Source organism: Physeter macrocephalus, chromosome 8 (genome assembly GCF_002837175.3).
Source record: "Physeter macrocephalus isolate SW-GA chromosome 8, ASM283717v5, whole genome shotgun sequence".
NCBI lineage: Eukaryota > Metazoa > Chordata > Mammalia > Artiodactyla > Physeteridae > Physeter > Physeter macrocephalus.
The window spans coordinates 65906400-65916190 of NC_041221.1; the positions used below are offsets into that span (position 1 = coordinate 65906400).

At 40.2% G+C, this 9791-nt stretch overlaps 1 long non-coding RNA gene across 2 annotated transcripts in view; it reads right to left on the reverse strand.

Moving 5' to 3' along the window:
• The window catches only part of LOC129392329 (uncharacterized), a 197202-nt gene that overhangs the window by 173642 nt on the left and 13769 nt on the right, over positions 1 to 9791 (reverse strand). For both annotated transcript variants that reach the window (XR_008618061.1, XR_008618060.1), the window contains exon 2: positions 9410 to 9516. This is a non-coding gene — a long non-coding RNA (uncharacterized lncRNA). The remainder of the gene's footprint in view (positions 1 to 9409; positions 9517 to 9791) is intronic.

Consider the following 9791-nt stretch of genomic DNA (forward strand, 5'->3'; position numbering starts at 1 on the left):
TGTTCATTGCAGCTCTATTTACAATAGCCAGGACATGGAAGCGACCTAAATGTCCATCAACAGATGAATGGATAAAGAAGATGCGGCACGTATATACAATGGAATATTATTCAGCCATAACAAGAAACGAAATTGAGTTATTTGTAGTGAGGTGGTTGGACCTAGAGTCTGTCATACAGAGTGAAGTAAGTCAGAAGAGGCAAAACAAATACTGTATCCTAACACATATATATGGGATCTAAAAGAAAAAAAAAAACAATGGTCATGAAGAACCTAGGGGCAAGACGGGAATAAAGTAGAGAATGGACTTCAGGATACGTGGAGCGGGAAGGGTAAGCTGGGACAAAGTGAGAGAGTGGCATGGACATATATACACTACCAAATGTAAAATAGATAGCTGGTGGGAAGCAGCCGCATAGCACAGGGAGATCAGCTCCGTGCTTTGGTGGGATAGGGAGACGCAAGAGGGAGGAGATATGGGGATATATGTATATGTATAGCTGATTCACTTTGTCATAAAGCAGAAACTAACACACCATTGTAAAGCAATTATACTCCAATAAAGATGTTAAAAATAAAATAAAAAATAAGAGACCCTGAAAGCTTCCTTGCCCCTTCTGCCATGTGAGGTTATGACAAAAAGACAGCCATCAAAGACGCCAGCTCTCACCAGACACTGAATCTGCTAGTGCCTTGATCTTGGACTTCCCATCTTTCAGAAATGTGAAATTTCTGTTGTTTATAAGCTACCATTCTCTGGTATTTTGTTATAACAGTACAAACAGACTAAGAAAGTAATGTATTACAGAGGTAACTTCACTCTGATCATAATTTCTCTTCCTTTTAAAAACTAGACCAAGAACATATTCTTCCATACTTTTCACATTCAATAGTCTTATATTTTCTATTTTTACTGTAATAACCACATTTGTAATGGCAGTCTTAAAACCTTTTTGAGACACTTGCTTTTTTGCCAAAGTACACTAAACAAAAAAGAGTAGGTAGTGTCAAAAAACATTTGCGTTTAAACATAGGCATTAAACTCCCAGATGCTGAAGTCAGTTATTAGCAAATCTACTACTGTTGTCACCAAAATCTTAGAAGGAAGTAGGTGTTATAAAAGCCATCTGAATCCTCCTTTATGGCTAAATAATGTAGTTAAAGCTGTAATCTATAGTTAATCTCTTCTGACAGCTTCCTCAATACACCAGCAAAGGAAATTAAAATCTTAATTAAACCCTTTTCATTACATGTAGCAATGCAGACAATGCTTTCACCCTGGCCAGGATAATGTTGTAATAATGACCAGAACATGAGAAATGTTACCCTGCCTCAGACCAAGATTCCAGCCAATCATTTCTTACAATGACACTGAAACTATCTTGTGATTTCATATCAAGCTCCAGAGACTGTGTTGGACCTTGAACAAACTTCGTGCTTTATTTTTTATTTATTTTTTATTTTTATTATTATTATTTTTAATGGTACGCGGGCCTCTCACCGCTGTGGCCTCGCCCTTTGCGGAGCACAGGCTCCCGACGCGCAGGCTCAGCGGCCATGGCTCACGGGCCCAGCCGCTCCGCAGCATGTGGGATCTTCCCAGACCGGGGCACGAACCCGCATCCCCTGCATCGGCAGGCGGACTCTCAACCACTGCGCCACCAGGGAAGCCCCAAACTTCGTGTTTTAGAATGAATATGTCATCCCTTAACATCTAAATCTTCATGGAACAGATACCTATTGTTTTGTATACCCAGGAGCTATTTTCCAGGAACTGCCCCCACCCCATTGTCCAACCTCTAGGGTTGCAGCAGGTTTTGCAATATTTTTATAACATAACACTGCCCCCCAAGCATCATCAGTTAGTTTTGGGAGCGGGGACTTGAACTTAAATGAGTCTATTGGTCACTTCCCAGGAATTTTAAAACTGGAACCGAGAGGAACAGATCATCTCTCTCTAGTGGCTGTACTATAAATGCGAACTTGAGAACTGTTCCTCCTGGCATGTGGTTTGCAAACAAGAAAGCTGATCTACACTGAGAAAGTGAAGCAGATGTGGAGAGAGAGTAGAGATAAGGGTCACAAGGAGAAGAATTTCTGGGTTTCCTTTTGTGCTACAGTTAGTGTTTCTATTCTTGAGGATCTGCTGCCTCTTGGATTCCATTAACTACTCCGGTTACTTTCCAATAAATCCACCGTCTTTTTATTGTTAAGTTAGTTTGAGCTGGCTTCTGTTCCTGGCACCAAGAAATAAAAGTCCCAACTAAGGTTCATTTATTCAATAAATTGTATTTATTTAATATCTAACATAAATTATTCATACTTTAGCCTGTTCTACCTTTTGAAGATACAAATTTCAAAAACTTTTAACTCATTTCATCTAAAGAGCATGTCTTTCAAGTGTCAAGAAATGCCTTCTAATTTGAGATTTGATGTTGATTTTGTGCTCACCCTAACCATATCTTTAATTATTTAAGAACTTTGCTCATGTCCTCATCTGTTTAGTTCAGTTCAGTTCACATATATTTGGTCGTCTACTTTGTGCCAGACAACGTACATGGTGATGTAAACTCAAAGATGAAGGAAGAGATCTCATAATCTAGTAGCAGAGAAATCTTTGTAAATTCATGATTGGGATGTAGTATGCCAAGTGGTACCACAGAGGTGCATTCAAAAACTCTCTTGTTCAAGGGAGTTTTCAACACTGTGACTAGTAATCGACACATCTTTTTCCCAGCATTCTTCCCCCAATTTTTCTAGATATTTCTTCTTCACCTTCTCCATCCACATAGTGCCTCTTCTCTTCCTTCAAAGGAGTTGAATGTTCTCACATGATCTCATATTTTATCTTCACTCTGGCCATATAGACTAGGAACCTAATGTAAGCTGTGCAAATTACAATGCCCTTGGGATCCAGCCCCTCAGATTACCCCCAGTGAATTTCACCTCCTGTCATTCACACACTTGTGTAGTCTCCTCCCACACTGAATGAGGATGACCTAAATAACTATTAGGATATTAAGGAAAAACAGAGTATGACTTCTATGTCTAGGTCATAAAAAATATTACAGCTTTATAACATATATTATTATATATATTATACCTCAATAAAAAATAAAAAAAATTAATAAAAAATAAATTTAAAAAATGAAAGTGTTACAGTGTCTGTCTTGCTCCTTTAGATCATTCACTCGGGGGAAACCAGATGCCATGTCATGAGGACATATATATATATATATATATATATATAGAGAGAGAGAGAGAGAGAGAGAGAGGAAGTAATAAGATTTTGAAGGATAAAATGGTTTTCATGAGGTGGAAGAGAGGTGAGGGAGAAAAATGCTCCAAGCCAAGGAACTAGCATATTCAAAGAAAAAGAAGTATGAATTGGCTTATTAGGAAACATGTGTTTCCTAGAACACAAATGGCAGAGGTAGTGGTAGGACAAAAAAATTAAAGAGGCAATAGAAGCCAAATGTTAAAGAGCCTTGTATACCCTGAAAAGGAGTTTAGACTTATCTTACAGATTAGCATTCACACAAAAAATTTGTGCATAAAAACCACTTTCTAAAAATACAAGTTAAAAATGCAGACTTCAGGGTTCCATCCCCAGACATTTTAAGTCTTCAATAAGGCCTAAGGATTTGTATTTCTAATATGCCATCCAAGTGATTCTAGTCAAACATGTTCTAAGGACCATATTTGATCAATACCATAGTACAGTGGGGAGCTGCTAGAGGTTTTAGGCAGGAGTATCACATCATGAGGTCTGAATTTTAGAAAGATTATGCTAGATGCAGTATGCAAAATGGATTTGAGGAAGGTAAATCTGGATAAAAAGAGATTTATTAGAAAGTTGTTGTAAAAATCCAAATAAGAGGTAGTAGTAGCCTCAACTAAAGCAATAGAAATAGCGACGAGATTCTGGAGAGAAGTAAAATCTAAAATATAAAATCTGGTGATTGACTGGGACGGTGGGGAGGCCAAGGAGGATCCAAGATGATTCCCAGATTTTTTTCCCTGAGTAATTAAGTGGATGGTTAGATTTAAAAAAATACAGTTGGAAATACAGATTATGAGATTGGAATGTATTTGAAAATAATGAGTTCGGTATGATAGATTTTTAAGTTCAATATGCCTATGTGACATATTTAAGTGTAGTTGTATAGTAAGTAGATAGTTACATGTAAACTATTAATCAGGAACATTTTTCCCCCACACTTGGCGTTTCCATGCCATGGAAGTTCCATTAGAGTAACACTTCAGTCCTCCTTTTTCCTCATCACTCACTGCCTTCCACAAAGGAGAGAGGCACCTGATCAATGAATTTGGAGGAAGAAATTAAAGTATGTGCAATTCAACCCTTCTTTCCTCTTCCTCTGAGATCTGCGTGCCTGTAGAATGCAAATGTTGTATGTATGTGCAATTAACATGTAGAAAATGTAATATTGAAGGAGCCTTGAGACAGAAACTATAATGCTGTCCAGGCAGCCATCAGCTAAAACAGGTGATGTTCTTTCAGAGATAGTCTTGGGAATCATCCTATTCTGCTCAGACTGCTGTAACAGAATACTATGGACTGGGTGGCTTATGAACAACAAAAATTTCCCACAGTTTTGGAGGCTGGGAGATCTTGGGAAGTCCAAGATCAAGGCACTGGTAGATTCGGTGTCTGGTGAGGACCTGCTTCCTGGTCCATAGCTGGCCATCGTCACATTACATCCTCACATGGTGGAAGGGATGAGGGAGCTCTCTGGATTGTCTTTTATAACAGCACTAATCCCACTCATGACTGCTCCACTTTCAAGACCTAATCAATTCTCAAAGGCCCAACCTCCTATTGCCATCACACTGGGGGTTAGGATTTCAACATATAAATTGGGGGTGGGGAACATAAACATTCAGTCCTTAACAGGAGTAGAGGATGAAAAAGGTCCTTACCATCAGAGGGGGCCAAGATGACTTTGAGAGGTACCCAGAGAAAATCTTACTCACCATTTACAAGGCAGAAGTCATTACCTGGCAGAGTCCAGCTACAGAGAACAGGTCCAGACAGAGCCAGAGGAAGACCAGTTATACAAGCCAATCCTACCTTTCCTCCTAGAGAACTCCCACCCAGTGAATGAGAAGAGAGAGGGGAGGAAGAGTCAAAGAGCCGACTTTGATGGAACTTAGACCATGGGTCAAGCCTCAGTTTGTGGAAAAGTGGAAATGTGGTTAGAATTTTAAGTGGAGTCCACTGCTGTTTAATAACTGAAAGAGCCTAGCAAGCTGTGGGCTCTTCCTGACACACCATGAAGGACCTGTCTAGTAAGGGAGAGTTGATATAACATAGTTGAAGACAGAGATGGGAGAAAAATAAAATCTGTAATGTTTGTATTCCATTAAGTTATTCTATTCAATAAATTGGTGATGTTTATATGGACATTTTTCTGCGGTTTAAGGTCATCATATTCTCAAAGAGTTATATGACCCAATAAAGGAAAAGAATGCACAATGATTCATCGTGAAAAGAGAAGACAAAGGGCAGAACCCAGGAAGAATCTCAACTTTAAAGAGTCAAGAATGGGAAGAAGAGCCAGTAAAGAAGACTGAAAAGTCAGGAGAGGCAAGCCAAGGGAGGGGGTCAAGAAGGAAGTAGTTGTATAGTAATTTATGCTGTATTAATACCTCCCGACTGATCCCAAGCCCCACTAGCCTATGGATACAAATCTTTTCACATGCATTCCCAGACTTCACAGGCCTGATCTTTTATCTGTATAGCTGCCATCACCCTTCTCCCCTAAAGTCTTCTTTTCAATGAGCTCTTCAAGATAATATTCTCTCTTTGCTGCCTCTCAATTCCCCAATACCCCAAATCATGAAATCCCAAATAAGCTAAAAGGACTGCATCTCATTTACTCTTCCAGGAGGTGAAGCCACATTCTCTTCCCTACAAAAATGGGGAGTATGATAGTAGCAGAGACTGCTAATTGTACTTTGATATCCTTTTTGCCTGTTTGTTTGCTGTCCTAGTCCACCAAGAATAAAGGCCACATAACCTAGCTCTCCTTGAAGCTAGATATGGCAATATGATTAGATTCTCTCAACAGACTGAAGTAGCACATGCAACTACCGGGATATTTCCTTTTCATTCTCTCCCTTTTTCCAGCTCGTTGGAATACTGGAATCTCATCAGCCATCATGGACCACAGGTGACCTTGGGAATGAGGAGGCCACGGAGACTGATACTGAGAGGTACCTCCCAGCAATTTCTTCAATGAATGCTGCTAGGAGTGATGGCAGTAGATAGCCCTCGGCTCTCAGCCCCCTCAGCTGCAGAGAGCCACCTTGCTCAAGGTCACAGCCATTCCAGGGTGGCCCACATCCATTGACAGATCACCATGGGAGAATAAAGGCCTGACCATTTGGGCCTAACTCACGACAACTCTGAGGGATTGGCCACGGCTGCACCACAGCTTGATTTTTTCCTCTGCTCACTCCTGCTCGTCCTCAGACCAACAAGACAGGCCTCCGTGTGGCTGCTCCCTCAGGCTGCAGGGCTCTTCGCCCACGTAGTCACAGAGCTAAATTCCTTCATGTCTTTCTGGTCTTTGTTCACAACCCACTATCCCAATGAGTCTTGCCCTGAATCTCCTACTTAATCCTGTAGACTATCTGCCCCACCAACACTTCTGATCCTTTTCATCCTGCTCTACTTTTTCTTTTTTCCGTATACCTATCACCCTCTAATATACTATATCACTTAGTTATTTATTATGTTTTTATCTATTTTCTTTACAGTAGGATGTAAGATCCCAATAGCGTGAGGACAAGGATCTTGGTTTTGTACAATAATGTGTCCCATGCACCTACAATAATGCCTGGCACAGAGCAGGCATTCAGTAAATATTTGTTGAATGGGTGAATAAGTGAATAATTCTCAAGGAGAATTTTGCAGAATTCACTCTTCAGGACCCCCAATTCCAGAAATAGTTTGAAAAGAATTCCTTGGCAGCAGATTCACTAATATTATATATTCTATACAATCCAATAAGAAAAAATTGGTCATGTATTTTTATGGAGTACCCCAAATCACTCCTTTTATAGTTTACATTCATTAGCATTTCATACACACACACACACTCTCTCTCAATTTCACACACACACACACACACACACACACACACACACACACATCTATAAAGATTATAATGCTTTATTTCATATGTAAGGCCTGCGATTTCTGTTCCAATGAGATGACCATTGAAAAAGATTGATTTTCCCGAGAATAGGAAACTTAGAAAAAGCAAACCTGAATTTCTCAAGTGTGGTAATCCAGGACAGTTTGCTGGGCTACATGATAGGCTATAGTTACTTCTAACAGGAACCGTCTGTTCTCAAGTACAATTCATTGCAACTGAGTTTGGAAACTTTGTTTTGCTTCATATTACCAGCTTCTGAAAGAGGTCAGTATTTGTGAGGTTCCAGAAAGTTTACTTTGAAGTCAGCACTCCAGTAGAAACATGAACTAGATCAACTGAGCACCCATGGAGTTGGCCTGAGGATTTATTTCTGTAGCTCTGAACTCTTAGGGGCTTTCCTCTCATGGGCAAGTTCCCACTTTTTCATTTGTCTTAAGAGTTAGCAAAGGTTATCTAAATGTCATTGTGTGAATTAGAAAGGTAGTAATGGGGTTATGATTGAGTATAATTCAAACCAATCATTTTTATAAAAAATAAAGAACATAATTTAAAAACATTTGCAAGTAAAAAAGATCTTTGACTATGAATAAAATACTAATTGTTATTATTTACTAACTAATTATTAGTTATTAATAAGTAGTGGTGAGTGTACAGATGTTAATTATATTCTCTTTTTGTTTGGGGTGGGTATGTTAATAACTGAGGAAAAAGGTAGATACTCCATCATGGCAGTTCTTTTGTTACCCTGGAGTAATGCTGCCCTCGATCAATCTACCCCTCACTCATTCTGGCTTTGTGAAGCAAGTAGAGATTGGGATGTAATTTTAAAATATTAGACTTAACGCTCTAAATGGAGTTTATATTGGGGCAACTTTTCTACCCTTTCAAGACATTGTTCTGCAACAAATAATAAAGATTCATTAAGAGAAAGATTGCCTTCTTTAAAAACGTATTAAGAATTAAGTTTTAAAGACCTCACTGAACCCCTGTTTTGATCATTTTAATAGCCTCCAACTGGTTTTCAATGAGACCTGATAATTATCATCAAATGGATAATCAGAAAGTCAGTGGAGGGTAACAATTAGAAGCTGTATTTTAGTTCATGCAGTTATCTTTAGCCTGGTCTCTCTCTTGGTTAAAACCTCCAGGAAGATTCTCTTACTTCCTCCATCTACCATCTTCTGGCATCTTAATATTATTTTCTCAAACTCCTTGGCATTCAATACAGACTTTACTAATCCCTTGGCCTCAGTAGGCAGTCTTCTTCATAAACAATAAATAGCTCCTTGGCCTATTCATTAAAAGCATATTGCGGGGCTTCCCTGGTGGCTCAGTGGTTAAGAATCTGCCTGCTAATGCGGGAGACACAGGTTCGAGCCGTGGTCCGGGAAGATCCCACATGCCGCGGAGCAACTAAGCCTGCATTCCACAACTACTGAAGCCCGTGAGCCTAGAGCCCGTGCTCCGCAACAAGAGAAGCCACCGCAATGAGAAGCCCGCGCACCGCAACGAAGCGTAGCCCACACTCTCCACAACTAGAGAAGGCCCACACACACCAACGAAGACCCAACGCAGCCAAAAATAAATAAATTATTTTTTTTTTAAGAAAAGCATATTGCCACTCACAAACCAGCTTCTGAAATATTCCTGAAGTGGGCATGTGTTGCACTGCCCAGATCCATCTTTAAAACCAAGGCATTAATTTCCCCAGTTATTGGAGTGTTGGCTACTGAGGACTCACAGCTGAACTCCTCGTCAGGCGCTGCCTCACCTAACATCTACTCCCCTCCCCCAGGAGTACCCATAGGTAAAAATTGGCCCACGTAAAGGGGTACAATTGCTCCCTCATTTCAACTTCAGAAACTTTGAAAGACTGTCCTAGCTCTAAAGCTATCCATGCAATTGCAGTGGCCTTTGTTGTCACCGCATCACAGTTCAAATCTCCTTCCACCCAGTCCCATTTCTTTCACTCTCCCAAAGGTATTGATCCCAAAGCCACTTCCCAGTAAATTTCCTACATGCTAATATCTATTTCAGAGTCTGCTTCCTAGTAAACCTGTGACCTGTGAGAATTCTCTTGGTCATAATCAAACCACCACTTTTAGTTATCATTTAATAAAATAAAATTTTGATGGTGACTTGTGTATTGGTCATAGCAGACTAACTTCTGTAATAAACAATCGCAAAATGTTAGTGGCTTAACCCAATAAAAATTTGCTTCTTACTCATCCCATGGTGCATTGCAGTTCAGTGGGGAGAGGGACAGTCATTCAGGGATCCAGACTCCTTCCGGCTTTTGGCTCCACCCTTTTCTAGGAGTTCTGTCCTTCAGCTGACAGATGAGGAAAGAAAATGAGAAAAATGCGTAGAAGGTTTGATGGCTTGAAAGAGTGCACATCAATTCTACTAACATTCTATTGGCCAGAACTCTGTCGTATGGCCACACTAAGACAAGGAAGGCTGAGGATCACTAGCAGTCTCTGCTACTCATTTAAAAAACACCTGTGGGCTTCCCTGGTGGCGCAGTGGTTGAGAGTCCGCCTGCCGATGCAGGGGACACGGGTTCATGCCCCGGTCCGGGAAGATCCCACATGCCGCGGAGCGGCT